Raw genomic sequence first — 16,389 nt, forward strand, 5'->3', positions numbered from 1 at the left:
AAGCATAAAAATATTTTTATGTACTGGATAGAGATTTTTCTTTTCTTTTTTAGACAGGGTCTCACTCTGTCGTCTGGGATGGAATACAGTGGCACAAACATGGCTCACTGCTGCCTCCACCTCCCAGGCCCAAGTAATCCTCCCACCTCTGCCTCCCAAGTAGCTGGGCCACAGGCATGCACCACCACTCCCAGCTAATTTTTTTTTTTTTTTTCCCTAGAGATGAGGTCTGTCTATGTTGCTCAGGCTGGCTTTATATTTTACAGCTTTCGTTTCGCGACCTTTGTGATCAAGCTAACACTTCTAGTTATCTTGTAGCAGTGCCTTCTTTCTAATTTAGCAATTGATTTAAAGAACCAAGCAGGCTGAAATTGTGCATAGAAGAGTGAATAGAATCTGTTTGAGAGAAGTCAATAAAATAAAATATCAACTAAAAAAATAAAAATAAAGTATAAATGAATAATCATCCACCATTACCCTTTAAAATACATATATATATTACCTGGCTGTTTTGGCTGAGAAGGCCTAGAAACACTGACACCCCACTAGCAAGGAGCAGACGGCAGAGTATCCAGATCTCGGTTTCTAAATACCAAGCAAAAGGAACCAGAAATCTTTGGAGAAATGTCTAATTCTAGGGTTAGGGCAGAGAAAATAAAAGATGAGCCTGGAGCATATTAAAGTACCAGAAAATAAGAAAGTGTTCAAAAAGAAAAAAAAATTAAAAAGATGGGGGCATGTCAAAGGGACACAGGAGCCAACCAAAAAGAGCTCCCAACAGTCAAAGCTGGAATTATTCGAGGGAAAAAAATAGATTATAAAATCTCAAAGTACAGAATAAATATACATAAGCCAATACACACTCACACATACACACTAGTCCATAAGATACAAACAGTGGAATAAAGAAATAAATGGGTGAAAAGAGACAAATCTTCCTTACAAAATTCCAAATATATGTAGATACCCTTAACTCCGGGAAGTGGAATTTAATCCCTTCACCCACTTTGGGGGTGGGCTAGACCTGGCTACTCATTTTCAGAAGAATAGCTATAGAAAGGGAAAAATACTAACTTTAATACTTAACCTAGCAAACACTAACTTAACCAAGTGATCAAGGTTAATATCACTAATGATGTCACATGGATATCACAAAACCCCTGATATGATATGGTATTCTAAGGTATTCTTTCCAAAAACACGTAATTCTTGACTAATCATGAGAAAAATATCAGACAAAGACAAGGAGAAGGGCAGTCTACAAAACAACTGACTAGTACTCCTCAAAATGGTCAAGGTCATGAAAACAAGGAAGGACTGAGAAATTGCCAAAGACCAGAGAAGGCTAATAGAGATGACCATGAAGTGCAATATGTTACCCTGAATTGGATCCTGAAACAGAATGGGGACATGAATAGAAAAACTGTTGAAACACAAACAGAATCTGGAGTTTGTTTAAACGATGTTAATAACAGGGCACACTGGGTGAGAGGTATGCAGGAATCCTACACATCATCTTTGCAACTTTTCTGTTGGAACAATCTATAATTATTCCAAAATAAAGTTAATTTTTAAAAAGTTTCCTCTTAAAAAACTAACATTTATTTTCAAAAAAGGTAATGTCATGAAAACCAATAATTTTAAAAAGTGAGAACACTAGGTCAGGCACAGTGGCTCACACCTATAATCCTAGCATTTCAGGAGGCTGAGATGGGAGGATTGCTTGAGGCCAGGAGTTTGAGACCAGCCTGGTCAACACAGTGAGACCCCATCTCTTTAAAATAATAATAATAATAAAGTGGGGACACTACATACCTACCAGAAGGGCTAAAATCCAAAAACCCGATAGAACTAAGTGCTGTTAAGAACGTGGAGCAAGAGGAACTCTCATTCATTGCTAATAGGAATGCAAAATGGTACAGCCACTCTGGAATAGAGTTTGGCAGTTTCTTACAAAACTATAACTAGTCTTACCATATGATCCAGCAATCTGCTTCTAGGTATTTATCCAGCTGAATTAAAAATTTATGTCAGCTGGGCACAGTGGGTTGTACTGTTAATCCCAGCACTTTTGGGAGGCCAAGGCAGGAGTTCGAGACTTTTATGACATAAAGAGTGAACTTTAATGTATGCAAATTTTAAAAAGTCATTTAGGAGACTGGGAGATTGCAGAAAAGAATGAAGACTATGACAAGGGAATCTATATTACAGATGTGTGAAACAACTTCACCAAAGGGGGTGGGAAAAAGGTTCTGACCTAAGTAGCTTTGGTAATGAGTGGAGTCTGAAAGATTAAGGGCAAAAGGAACTGCACAGAAGTATGTACTCTAGTTGATAAAGTTTTTTTCATGGAGTATGGGTTAGCAATTCTGATACTGCTATCCATGTATGTATATCCATATATAATGGAACTGGACAATTAAATAAATGGATGGTGGAAATTAGGTTTTTCACTATTGTGAATGGAAATTCAAAGATCAGCAAGGGGAGGAGGCTAGAATGATCTATGTGATAATGGATCAGAATTGGAGACACCAGTAGGAACTCATGTTTTCCCCCCCGCCCATACTACTGAAAGTGATCTATGGAACTCGTTTAACTTAATATAGACACAGATGGCTACATAGAGAAATATTTATAGATATGTCTATATACATGGGGTTAGCATACATTCATATATTTCTTTGCTCTAACAGTTGAAAGGACCTAAAAGAAATGACACCCCAGTAGCAAAGAGAACACTCAGTACCCAGGTCTTGTTTCTAATAGCATTCTCCAATAAAGGAACCAGGGCACCTTGGGGAAATGGCTGATTCTAGCTCTGGGACAAGAAATACACAAGATGAGCCTGGAACATTTCCAGATAGTAAGGAAGTACTCAAAGATCAATACAAATACACGCACACACACACACACGTATGTTAAAGGAATACAGGAAGCTCCCAAAGGACAAATCTGGAACAACCTGAACAACAAAATAAAGTAATATTGGAGTGTAACCTAAAATATAAAATAAATATACTTGAGTCCACACTATTATCAGTAAATACTTGACTAAACTAATAAATGGGAAAGGAGAGACAAGAATTTCAAATAAATTAGGTAGGTACTCCACCCTAAGATCAAGGAACTCCCCATTCCTTAAGTGTGGGCTGCAAACAGTGACTTCCCTTCAAAGAATACAGTATAGAAAAGGAGGGGAAAAAAAAGTAAATTCACTGTAGAAACCTCACAAACACTATTTCAGGTCAATATGAACAGTCAAGGTCAATATTAACAGTCATAAATCATGTTGATAGCATGTACCCTTGATATGATGTGATGAAAATGGCACTTTACCTCTGTGGTCTTCCTGCCCAAAACCTGTAACTCCAATCTAATGAGAAAAACATCAGACAAATTCCAATAGAAGGACATCTTACAATGTATTTGACTAGTACCTCTCAAAACAGATTAAAATTTTTTTTAAAAATTCAGATGTATAATTTTTCTAGCTTTCTTAAAGACTTTCTGAACTAGTCTAAAATAATTTTAAGACTAATTGAGACTGTTAAGATACTGCTTACACCCAAAGACACAGGAACAAGCCTGGTGCAGTGGCTCACACCAGTAATCCCAGCACTTTGGATGCTGGAGCGAGAGGATTGTTTGAGGCCAGGAGTTCAAGACCAGCTTAGGCAACATACTGAGACTGTGTCTCCACAAAAAGAAAAAAATGACGGCCAGACACGGTGGCTCACGCCTGTAATCCTAGCACTTTAGCACTTTGGGAGGCCGAGGCAGGCAGATCACTTGAGTCCAGGAGTTCAAGACCATTCTGGGCAACATAGTGATACCTTGCCTCTTCAAAAAAAAAAAAAAAAAAAATTAGCTGGGTGTGGTGGCACTCGCCTGTAGTCCCAGCCACTAGAGGCTGAGGTGAGAGGATCCCTTGAGCCCGGGAGGTGAAGGTTGCAGTAAGCAGAGATCAGGCCACCACACTCCAGCCTAGGAGACAGGGTGGGACCCCATCTCAAAAAAAAAAAAAAAAAAATTGCTGAGCCACCATTGTCGCAACATTTTTAGAATATAAAAATAAATAAAGACACAGAAACACAGCCAACTGAATAGTCAGATACTGTTTTTATCACTTTTTTGTTCAGAGAAGATGATGCCAGTTTTGGCCAATTTTGTTCAACAAATATTTTTGACCACCTAGTTTGTTGCAGGCATTGTTGAGTCACTGAGGTAACCTCAAAGGAAAAAAAAAATCTATGTTCTGCTTTCATTTTTATGAGAAAATCTAACAATATATAGACAAACAATAAACAATTACATAACAATATATGCTATGAAGTAAATAAGGAAAAGTGAAGTAAAAGTGACCAAGAGGGCTCCTCTAATTGAGAGCTCAGAAAGTGTCTCTTTAAGGAGATGACATTTAAGTTGAAGCCTGAGAGTGCCAGTAATACAGGCTGGGGGTAGGGGTAGAGTGAAGTGAGAAGTTCCAGAACAGAATGCAAAGACGGAAAAGAATAAGCATAATGTGTTGGAGTTATACACATCAAGTAGGTAGAGTAACTGCCCTGATAGAAATGAGCTAAGTAATGTATTCTAAACTCCAGAGGCAAGAATAGGAAAATCATTTAAAAACCTTAAAACTCTCCAACACTGACTACCAAGAATCCTAATTAGATTAAGAACTCAATTTTTATGCGTCCCTTTAGCTACCCACCGCCACCACTGTCACAGTTGTCCATTTCCCATATGGTAAATGCCATCTTTCCTCTAAAAACTATCATGCCTGTCATTCATATTTCATCACATCTCCGATAGAAGTACTTTTTAAAAAGGGGCTGGGGGAATTCTACCCAGAAATTGCTCCTGAATTCTCCTACAGATCCCTACTTCACCTAGTACAACCATAGGTTAAGAGCAAAGGCCCTGGAGACAGACTGACTTGGGTTTGAATTCAGATTCTATCACTTAGTTCTATGATTTTGAGCATGTTGCACAGCCTTTTAAAGACTCAGTTTCCTCATCTGTAAAACATTGTGAGGATAAAAAAAGATAAAATGTAGCGGGGCATGTTGGCTCATGCTTGTAATCCCAGCACTTTGGGAGGGTAAGGAGGGCAGATTGCTTAAGCCCAGGAGTTTGAGACCAGCCTGGGTAACATGGCAAAACACCATCTCTACAAAAAATACAAAAATTAGCATGTGCCTGTAGGCCCACCTACTTGGGAGGCTGAGGTGGGAGGACAGATTGAGCCCAGGAGGTTGAGTCTACAGTGAGCCATGATCACACCACTACACTCCAGCCTGGGCGACAGAGCGAGATCCTGTCTCAAAAAAATTAATTAATTAATTAATTAATTAATTAAACAAAATGTGGGACCCAGTAGGCATTCAATACATGTTAGCTACTGCTAGTAAAAGTATCTGGGCATGTATTTTATTCAAGGACCAGAGCTGAGCCCAGAGGGATTACAGAAACTATAATTTGCTACAGTAAATTGTTTGAGAGATAAAACTGTCAAACTCCCTTAGGTCAGGGCCTTTGTCTTTTTCTGGTTCACCAGTGTATTCCCTGAATCTAGAACAATGTGTGACAGACATTAAGCATCAATCTCAATATCTGTTCAATGAATGAATAAGACCCCATTAAAGGAGCATAAGAGAGCCTGGCTTTACCTTAACATACTCATTCCCTGTCAAAATTTTTAACACTTATCCTAAGGCACTGTTAAAGATGTTTATTATTTTTAATTGCTTACCAAAAACCTAGAACAGTGTTCATAATATTAAGGTACTCAAATTTATTGCAATTAAAACTTTGCTGCTGGAGAAGCTGAGAGCTGAACACATGGTGGCCCCTGGAGCGTGGTGTGCCCAGAGAGGGCATAGAAGCTCCATGCCTCTTCCCCTATACCTCACCCTATATAGCTCTTTGTATCCTTTGCAATATCCTTTATAATAAACTGGCTGGAAAATGTGTTTTCCTGAGTTCTATGAACAGGTCTAGCAAATTAATCAAACCCAAGGCGGGGAATGGGGGGCAGTGTTAGGAATGCCCATTTTTATAGTCAGCCTACAGAAGCACAGGTAAAAAAAAAACCTGGGGCTTCAGACTGGCATCTGAGTTGGGGGCAGTCTTCTGGGACTAAACCCTCAACCTGTGGGATCTGACACTACCTCCAGATAGAGTGTGTCAGAATTGGCCAGGTGAGGTGGCTCATGCCTGTAATCCCAGCACTTTGGGAGGCTGAGGCGGGCGGATCACTTGAGGCCAGGAGTTCAAGACCAGCCTGGCCAAAATGGAGAAACCCCGTCTCTACTAAAAATACAAAAAATTAGATGGGTGTTGTGGTGTGTTCTTGTAATCCCAGCTACTCGGGAGGCTGAGGAAGGAGAATCTCTTGAACCCGGGAGACAGAGGTTGCAGTCAGCCAAGACTGCGCCACCACACTCCAGCCTGGGCGACAGAGCAATTCTGTCTCAAAAAAAAAAAAGGTATCAGAATTGAACTGAATTAGAGGACACACAGCTAGTGTCCACTGCTGAAGAACTACTTGCTTGGTGTGTGGGGAAAAAAATCTCACACATCTGAGGTCACAGAAGTTTTCTGTATTGTGAGAGTATAAGATAAACTTATTAAAGTTTCTTATTCTATATTCTCAGAATTGGCATCAGAATTGGGATTTGCTAGAATGACTTGGCTCACAGACACATATGGTTTGGGAAGAAAAAGGATAAAAGGATAGGGATGAAGAACTTTGATTCTTAGGTGGCCAAGTGGTCACCCATGGTAAAGAGCTGAAGCTGTGCTGTCATCAATTACTAAAGGTAAAAGTTATCCATGGAATCCAGAGATGGATCCAACTGCCTGGGAGTTGGTTCACAGGATGCACAAGGAAATGCAAACTAGTATTAAAAAGTGATATGCTGGCTCGGCACGGTGGCTCACGCCTGTAATCCCAGCACTTTGGGAGGCCAAGGCAGGAGGATCACGAGGTTAGGAGATTGAGACCATCTGGCTAACAGTGAAACTCCATCTCTACTAAAAATACAAAAAATTTAGCCGGGTGCTGTGATCCCAGCTACTCAGGAGGCTGAGGCAGGAGAATCGCTTGAGCCTGGGAGGCAGAGGTTGCAGTGAGCCAAGATCGTGCCATTGCACTCCAGCCCTGGAGAAAGAGTAAGACTTTGGCTCAAAAAAAAAAAAAAAAAAAAAAAGCGAAATGTTAAATCCCTTGGTTATTGTTATCTGTAACAGCTAAAATGAAATTAAAAGAGAGTGGTGGGTTGGACCTTCCTGCTAGACCAAGCTCAGCTTTCAGTGAGTGTGAGAGCTTAGGCCACTAGCCTCAAAGCTGTCCCTCAAGGGAAAAATGTACGCCAGGACAACAGAAAGTGCTTCTAAGACCTCTGGTAACGAAGAACGTGGTCTGCAAAAATCAAAGAACTATTGAAACCAGGGGGTACAATGTGAAGGAATTGTTTCACTTTGTACATTAGTATCATAAGCTTCCTGAAGAGGACAGTCTGATTCCACCCATAAATGCCAAGTGGAACACCCCAGATCCAGATAGAGCCACTGATATGCTTCATATGCAAGCCATGTGAAACTGGCTTTATGATGACTAGGATATTTACCCTCTGAATATGCCCACTACCCAGTCATGGTAAATGCTGTGGTTAAGGGTGACCCCTTAATGTGGATAACCTTACTGTTGCAAAATCAAAAGACAGTTCGAGAAGCCTTATCAAATGTGCTGTCTCAGTTTCCTCTCGTGGGTCTTACAGATGCTAATAAAACCATTAGGTTAAGAGAATGGTGAGACAGAGGGCAAATGGATTCATCCCGGAAGGTGGAAATTTTTAAATGGTTATTAAGAAGTAAGGTAGCAGGGTGTTGGCTCATGCCTATAATCCCAGCACTTTGGGAGGCCAAGACAGGATGATCACTTGAGCCCAGGAGTTCAAGACTAGCCTGGGAGCCAAAGGGAGACCCTGCTGGTCTCCCACCATTAAGGGGTTCCAAACAAGTTTGCTATATTTACCCCAGTTTGGAGAAATTGTAAGTCAGGAGGCAGATTACAATGAGAAATCTGATCTGAAATTGTGGAAACAATAGGTAGATGAGTCAAGATAAAGACTGGCAAATGGGCAAGGGTCTCTTGGCTCAACCATCTGCTGGGGACCCCAAGCCTTCTGTATATAAGTAGGTAAAATGGTCAGGGAGTGGCAAAAAGAAATTCCTGGGACTCCTTCATATGGAAGCCCCAGGTACGGTAGTACCAAGAGCCATTGGTGAAGCCCCGAACAGGGCTACAGTTAGATTGAGAAGGCCAGGCGTAGTGGTTCACGCCTGTAATCCCAGCATTTTGGGAGGCCGAGACAAAAGGATCCCTTGAGCCCAGGAGTTCAAGATCAGCCTGGGCAACAAGGCGAAACCCCATCGCTACAAAAACTAAAAAAATTTGCCAGGCATGGTGATGCACGTCTGCAGTCCCAGCTACTGGAAGGCTGAGATGGGAGGATCACCTGAGCCCTGAAGGTGGAGGCTGCAGTGAGCCATAATAGCAGCACTGCACTCCAGGGCGAAAGAGTGAGATCTGATTGAAAAAAAAAAAAAAAATTGAGAGAACACAAAGATATAAGTGTTGACAGAATTATGAAAGTTGGAAGCTGTGTCTCCTATATGTAAATGTTTTATTAGGAATGGATATTATGTCTAGCTGGGGAACACTTCCCCTACCTAGTATTGCAAAAACAAAACCTGTTGATAAAGTCCTAATAGAAGCCACAGTTAGAAAAGTGAGGGTTAGCCAGGTGTGGTGGCTCACACCTGTAATCCCAACACTTTGGGAAGCTGAGGCGGGTGGATCATTTGAGGTCAGGAGTTCGAGACCAGCCTGGCCAACATAGTGAAACCCTGTCTCTACTAAAAATACAAAAAATTAGCTGGGCATTGTGGTGCACACAAGAAGTCCCAGCTACTTGGGAGGCTGAGGTGGCAGAATCGCTTGAACCCAGGAGGCAGAGGTTGCAGTCAGCCAAGATCGCACCACTGCACTCTAGCCTGGGCGAAAGAGCAAGACTCTGTCTTAAAAAAAAAAAAAAAAAGAAAGTGAGGGTTGATGGAATTAAGATAAAAGCTTACAGGAGAGTTGGTATATTCAAACACACTTCATATGAGAGCATAAGAGCTCCACACCCTTCTCCCATACCTACAAGCCCTACGCCTCTCTTCATCTGTATGCTTTGTAGCATCCTTTACAATAAACCGTAAAGGTAAAAAACAAACAAACAAAGAAAAAAAAAGCCACCAAAAAAATAGGTGTTGCTAAAACTGAACTGTCAGTTGTAGAAGACTGCGATGGAATTACCACACCCACTGTTCATAATTCAAACATAATTCAAAACTGATCAAGACTTTAAAGTAATGGAGAATAAAGTAAAAGGCATGTTAATTGTTATGGAATACCTTTGCTTGCCATTGCCTCAGTGAACAGCCTTTAAAAAAATTTTTTTTCTTTTTTTTGAGACAGAGGGTCGCTCTGTCACCCAGGCTGGAGTGCAATGGCGGGATCTTGGCTCACTGCAACCTCTGTCTCCCGGGTTCAAATGATTCTCTTGCCTCGGCCTCCCGAGTAGCTAGGATTACAGGTGCCCGCCATCACGCCCAGCCATTTTTTGTATTTTTAGTAGAGAGAGAGAGACGGGGTTTCACCATGTTGGCCCGACTGGTCTCAAACCCCTGACCTCGTGATCCGCCCGCCTCGGCCTCCCAAAGTGTTGGGATTACAGACGTCAGCCACCGCGCCCAGCCTAAAATCTTATTTAAAAATTTTTTTACGTGAGTTTACCAACTAGATTTAACTTATGGTTGCAAAATAAGTTGATTTCACCTTTATCTATATCATTAAATTTGGTAAAAGCATTACAGTTTGTCCAGTCACTTCAGAGAAGTCAAAGTCTTCTACAATTTCTTAAAGTTTCAAAAGATTCTTAGCTTAATTTATTGGCTTTTTAGGTCAAAAGAAGGACTCTTCAGGGTGATGAAAATGGAGGAAGGAGGAGCTCACCTTTCTAAAAATGAGTTTTCAATTACTATAATTATGCATAAGACAGGCAGCATTTCTGGGCCAAGATTTGATGCCTTGGTCCCATGAGAATTAAATTAGAGCCACGCATAAATTTGGGGCAAGTTCTGCAAAAACCACTTCAACCTCTATTGATGCTGAATGAAAAACTCATTGTTAAGATTCATCAACACGAATATATTTTCTAACACACACTAGCCACTCTGGCAACAACCCTTTCATCATTTTCTATCCAAGAAACGGAACGGAATGCATTTCAATCCTGCTCAACAATTACCACGATTACAAGTAGAGGGAAGAGCTCAAAGTAAGAATCTAGTTCACCGAGCCCGACCTTAAAGTAGCAAGGCCCAACCCACACTGCTGGCTATTGTATTGGTTCCCCCACGCCTCCATGGCTGGAAGGACACCTGAACGCTTCCCACACGTTGAGAGAGAGAAAGCCAGTCGTTAAGGGCGGGGTGGTGGATGATCGGAATCGTTCACATCGCAGCAAGCCAGCAGGGACACAGGTGTGCGGCCAGGCCCCGGTGCCGCTGTCCTTGCTCCAGGGCGACAAGGCCCTTCGCAACCACCACAGCCCTCGTAGGCGCTTACTTATTCATTCACTTGACAATTACGCGAGAGGCACTCTAGCAGGGCCGGCTCTCGGGGCCCCCGCCCTAGTCTTGGTAAATCGCTGCCGCCAGGCGCGGCCCTGCACCGCCCGCGCCCCGCGGACGCTGCCACCCGCGCCACGCTGCGGCGCGCTCTGGCCACCTGGAGCCCAACCCCGGCCTCCGCCGCACACGAGCGCCCACGCCCCCGGCCCTGCCCGCCGCAGGTCCCCCGGCCTCCGCCTCGCTTCGCCGCCTCAGACCTGCCGGGTTCGTGGGGCAAGGGGGGCGCGCGTCTGGAGACCTCCAGCCGCCCAGGATTCAGGGGCTCCTCTGCGCGCGCGATGCCTGCACTCGAGGGCCTCGCGGGTGGGGCAGGCCCACCGACCACTCACCTCAGCTGGGTCAGAACCAAGCGGCCTGCTCTAAGCCGTTTGAAACCGCTTGGGCCGCCGCACACCCCGCAGTGTCCTCGTTCTTTATTGGTCCTCGACGGACCGCCCATCGGACTTTTATTGGTCCATTTGAAAGGCCTGTGGGCACGCGCCGCCCGCAGCCTTAAAGGGGCCGCGCGCAGCCGTGTTTCCCTCTGGACCAGACGCCGCCTGCACGGGTGGGGACGCTGGTCGCTGCCGGGGGCAAGTCTGCCGACTCCAGAAAGAAAGGCGAAAGATGTGTGTAGACCTGGGCATCCCTGGTCGTCAGCATGTTTGCTTTATTTAATTACAGATGTTCTGGCTGCTGTCAACACCTGACAATTTTTTTTGGTCATTTCATTCCCTAGAGATTGTGAAGCTAAGTGCTGTGAGGGAAACCAGAGGCAGCTGAGATGTCGTGGAAGTAACAGCGAATGAAGCCAGGATGCTGGATTCTGACCTTGGAACTGTTCTGAGTAAATCACTTTTCTCAGTAAATCTTCTGGAGTTGTTTCCTTATCTGTAAAATGGGATAACGATGTTTCCCTTACAATTTAATGGAGGAGTTAATATAACTAATAGAATGTCTGAGAAAAGCCTTTGTGAACTGTAACGCATCCTGCAAATGCTTAATATTCCCTTATAAAAACGAGAGGCTTGGTTAACATGATCTCCAGAATTTTAGCTTAGCTCTACATTCAGTGTTTCTGTGAATGAGTTCAGGTCCTTACTTCCAAGGAATTTGTAATCTACAGTGGTTGGAGGAATATAACATACAGACTAGTCACTAAAATTCAAAGCAGTGTAATAACTGTATAAATGAAAAGCTATAAATGCTTAGAGACAGGAGAAATTTGATGGGGGAGGATCTGTGAGGAAGATGAATTTTTAACCTAGGATTTAAAGAATGTGTAGATTCCCAACAGGCTAAAAGATGGAGAGAGGATGGATAAAAGTAAATGAAACAATTACATGTTTTTTCATTGTCAAGTTGGCAGAGATGAAAAAGTTCAACAGCCTTTGGTTGGTCAAGATTTGGAAAAACAGGCTGGGTGCAATGGCTTATGCCTGTAATCCTAGCGCTTTGGGAGGCCGAGGCAGGAGGATTGCTTGAGGCCAGGAGTTCAAGACCAACCTGGGTCTTGCTATCAAGACCCCATCTCTGTTTTTAAAAATATAAAGAGATTTGGAAAAACGGACACTCAAAGTCAATATTGGTAAGAGTATAATTGGTACAAACCTTTAGGAGGACAATTTGACAGTTACTAAAATGTACATAATCTAGTTCTGGCCCAGTAATCCACTATGAGGAATTTATTGTACAGATCTGTGCAAGTATGCAAAGAAAAATGTACAAGGATGTTTACTGCAATACTGCTTTTTTTTTTTTTTTTTTTGAGACAGTCTCGCTCTGTCGCCCAGGCTGGAGTGCAGTGGCGCAATCTCAGCTCACTGCAACCTCCGCCTCCCGTGTTCAAGCGATTCTCCTGCCTCAGCCTCCCGAGTAGCTGGGACTACAGGCACGTGCCATCACACCTGGCTAATTTTTTGTAGTTTTAGTAGAGACGGAGTTGCACTGTGTTAGCCAGGCTGGTCTTGATCTGCTGACCTCGTGATCCTCCCGCCTGGGCCTCCCAAAGTGCTGGGATTACAGGCGTGAGCCACTGCACCCGGCTTTTTTTTTTTTTTCTGACAGAGTCTCTCTCATGTCACCCGGGCTGTAGTGCAATGGCGTGATCTCGGCTCACTGCAACCTCCACCTCCCGGGTTCAAGCAATTCTCCTGCCTCAGGCTCCCAAGTAGCTGGGATTACAGGCACCTGCCACCACGCCCGGCTAATTATTTTTTATTGTATTTTTAATAGAGGTGGGGTTTCACCATGTTGGTCAGGCTGGTTTCAAACTCCTGACTTCAGGTGATCCGCCTGCCTCAGCCTCCCAAAGTGCTGAGATTACAGGCGTAAGCCACCGTGCCTGGCCCTTTTTTTTTTCTTTTTTTTTTTTTTGAGATGAAGTCTCGCTCTCTCGCCCAGGCTGGAGTGCGATGGCACCATCTCAGCTCACTGCAACCTCCACCTCCCAGGATCAAGCGATTCTCCTATCTCAGCCTCCCAAGTGGCTGGGATTACAGGCATGTGCCACCAAGCCCAGCTAATTTTTTGTATTTTTGGTAGAGACAGGGTTTCACCTGTTGGCCAGGCTGGTCTTGAACTCCTGACCTCAAGTGATCCACCCGCCTCGGCCTCCCAAACTGTTGGGATTATAGCTGTGAGCCACTGTGCCCAGCCAGCACTGCTTAAGATAAAAATAAAATAAAATAAAAAAATAAATCTGGAGGCCAGGCATGGTGGCTCATGCCTGTAATCCCAGTGCTTTGGGAGGCTGAGGTGGAGGATTGCTGGAGTGTGGGAGGTCAAGGCTACAGTGAGCTATGATCATGCCACTGTACTCCAGCCTGCGTGACAGAGTGAGACGCTGTCTCTAAAAAAAATAAAAAATCTGGAAATTACATGTTCATCAACAGGGAACCTTTTACATAAATTATGACATATCCATTCAATAGAACACTATGAAACTGTTAAAAAGAATGTGGTTAATCTATGTGCTGGAACAGAAACATGCACAAATTTTATTAATTGAAAAAAAGGCAAGTTGCAGAACTTGTGGAATTATTTTATTATATATGGTTATAAACATATGTGTGTTTGAGGGCATGCCTGAAAATGGTTAGAACATTCCTGGAATTATAAGAAACTTAATAGGAGTGGGACTTGGGAGGGAAATGAATTTTTACTGTTGACGTGGTGTGTTTCTTTTTTCTTTCATAGAAGGAGCAGAGAGTAGTGGGGAAAGTGTGAGTCAGGGCGCAGAAACAGCAAAGTGCATCGTATGTATGGGACTGAACATGTGGGGTTGATTTTAGGACTGAAATTTTGTTGGGAAGTAGTGGAACACAAGATTGACACAGAAGGTTAGGAACAATTCTTTTTCTTTTTTTTTTTGAGACGGAGTCTCACCTGTCGCCCAGGCTGGAGTGCAGTGGCGTGATCTCAGCTCACTGCCACCTCCACCTCCTGGGTTCAAGCAATTCTCCTGCCTCAGCCTCCCAAGTAGTTGGGACTACAGGCACAAGCCGCCATACCTGGCTGATTTTTTTGTATTTTAGCAGAGATGGGGTTTCACCTTGTTGCCCAGGCTGGTCGCAAACTCCTGAGCTCAGGCCATCCGCCCGCCTCAGCCTCCCAAAGTGCTGGGATTACACATGTGAGCCACTGTGCCCAGCCAGGAATGATTCCTAAAGGATCTTGAATCCCAGGGTATGGAATTGGTACTTTATTTAAAGTAGATAATGGGGGGGCTATTAAAGGTACCTGAGCAAGAGAGTGGCAAAATCAGAGTTGTACTTTAGGAAAATTAATTAGCTTGATTGTCTAAAATGGTTTAGAGTTGGGAACCCAGCTAGGAGTCTGATATGAGGTGTTAGCAGTGGAGAGGATGAGAGCAGATTCAAGAAAGAATGAAAGATTTGGCAACTGACTAGATTAGGTGCAAAGGCAAGGGTGGGTCCCATTTAGGGAGGTGAGTCAAAGAGAATTCCAGGATTTGATTGCCCAATGGAAGTAGGAAGTCAGGAGAAGCCAGTCTCAAGGGGAAGGTGAGGCATTTAGATTGCAACCTGTTTACTTTTAGGTACCAATGAGGCATTCTAATGGAATCATCTGAGTAGGCCTAGAAACTACACGATGGAAGCTGGAAGAATAGATGCAGAATCAATGATATAGATTTGGGAATCACATTGATAGAGTGAATGAGACCACAGATTGGGGGATTGGAGAGAGTGAAAGGATGGCCAATGAAGACAGATCCACATGTAGGAGAAGAAGCAAGGAATGAAAGCAATATGGTCATGGTAACCTTGGATAAATTGGTGAGGATATACAGAAATAGTTTTCTTCAGTCATTGGTCATTGGCATATTTACTTTATTTAAATATTACCAGAAATAAACTGAAGATTACATTTAAGGAGAGGGTGTAATGGTAATCAGGAATTGGCTTAATAAAGGATGTTTGTGCAGTCTGGGTCCTGGAGAGTTTTAGAACAAGATGACAAAATCCCTTTTTGTCTTGGATGCCTTAGGTGCAGCCCTCCTTTAAGGTGAGTATTAGATGTCTGATGCTACTCATTTATTCATTCAACAAATATTTATCAGCACCTATTATGTGGAGGGACTCTTCTAGGCACTGCAATGATCAGTAGATAAAATAGACTCCCCAAAATTTCCTCTCTTTGTGGTACTCACACTATAGTGAGGAAACGTAGACAATCAACACATAAATAAATTATATAGTATGTTATTAGACAATATGTCCAGTGGGAAAAGAAAAAGAATAAAACTAGGTAAAGGGATAGGGAAGTGGGGTTGGAAAGACTGTAATTTTATTTTATTTTTCAACTTCTATTTTAGAATCGAGGATACATGTGCAGATTTGTGATAAAGGTATATTGTGTGATGCTGAGGTTTGGGGTATGATTGAACCTAGGTAGTGAGCATAGTACCTAACAGTAGTTTATCAGTCCTTGCTTGCGGGGGTCTGTCCCACAGACCATGACCCAACAACGGTTGAATAACGTACACTAACACAGATATTCTGCCTGTCACTCCGGCTAAGGGTCTGGGCCCCTCACAGACACCAAGGAAGGTGCTGTAAAGAGTAGCAGCCGGCCCCATCAGCCAGCGAAGCTTGCATTTATTCAGTATAGATTAAATGACAAAGGTTTTGAGTAAACACTGCTAGAGGGTAATTGACCTGGTTGCCAACAACCCCGCCCCCACCCCCTGCGGTTGTGCACCCGGTTGATCAAAGATTGGTCTTAAGACCACGAGTAAACAAGCTATTCAGATAAACTACTCTACATTCCTTTGTATCTACTTTAAGCTATTTACTCAAAGTAAGGATTAGGCGGCTTTCAGCCATAACCCTATCCTGAGACTTTTGCAAAACCTTCCGGCCTTCCAAGATTTGTGTCTATATTTTATAACTTCATCTTAAAATTTTCCCACCAGCCTGACTGAACTCCCACACTTGCTCATCTCCCACTCTCCCATCTCTAGTAGTCCCAAGTGTCTATCGTTCCTTTCTTTATGTCCTTGTGTACCCAATGTTTAGCCCCTGTTTCTAAGTGAGAACGTGCAATGTTTGGTTATCTGTTTCAGCATTAGTTTGTTTCGGATAATGGCCTCCAGCTGCATCCAGGCTGCTGCTAAGGACATTATTTCATTCTTTTTTA

At 43.0% G+C, this 16,389-nt stretch overlaps 1 protein-coding gene and 1 long non-coding RNA gene across 5 annotated transcripts in view; one reads left to right on the plus strand and one right to left on the minus strand.

Moving 5' to 3' along the window:
• The window catches only part of CKAP5 (cytoskeleton associated protein 5), a 102,548-nt gene extending 91,371 nt beyond the window's left edge, over window positions 1–11,177 (minus strand). For 2 of the 4 annotated variants that reach the window (XM_001165890.7, XM_009460332.3), the window contains exon 1: window positions 11,079–11,177. The gene's annotated coding sequence lies outside the window, so the exon portion shown is untranslated. Of the gene's footprint in view, window positions 1–10,946 lie in introns of all 4 variants that reach the window. The other 2 variants (XM_024347088.3, XM_054661289.2) reach the window with 1 other exon arrangement.
• Window positions 11,178–11,248: 71 nt separating this feature from the next.
• Window positions 11,249–16,389, plus strand: part of LOC134807252 (uncharacterized) — a 28,068-nt gene continuing 22,927 nt past the window's right edge. The window contains exons 1-2 of the long non-coding RNA XR_010147195.1: window positions 11,249–11,357; window positions 11,468–11,575. This is a non-coding gene — a long non-coding RNA (uncharacterized LOC134807252). The remainder of the gene's footprint in view (window positions 11,358–11,467; window positions 11,576–16,389) is intronic.

The sequence above is a fragment of the Pan troglodytes genome, chromosome 9 (genome assembly GCF_028858775.2).
Source record: "Pan troglodytes isolate AG18354 chromosome 9, NHGRI_mPanTro3-v2.0_pri, whole genome shotgun sequence".
Lineage (NCBI taxonomy): Eukaryota > Metazoa > Chordata > Mammalia > Primates > Hominidae > Pan > Pan troglodytes.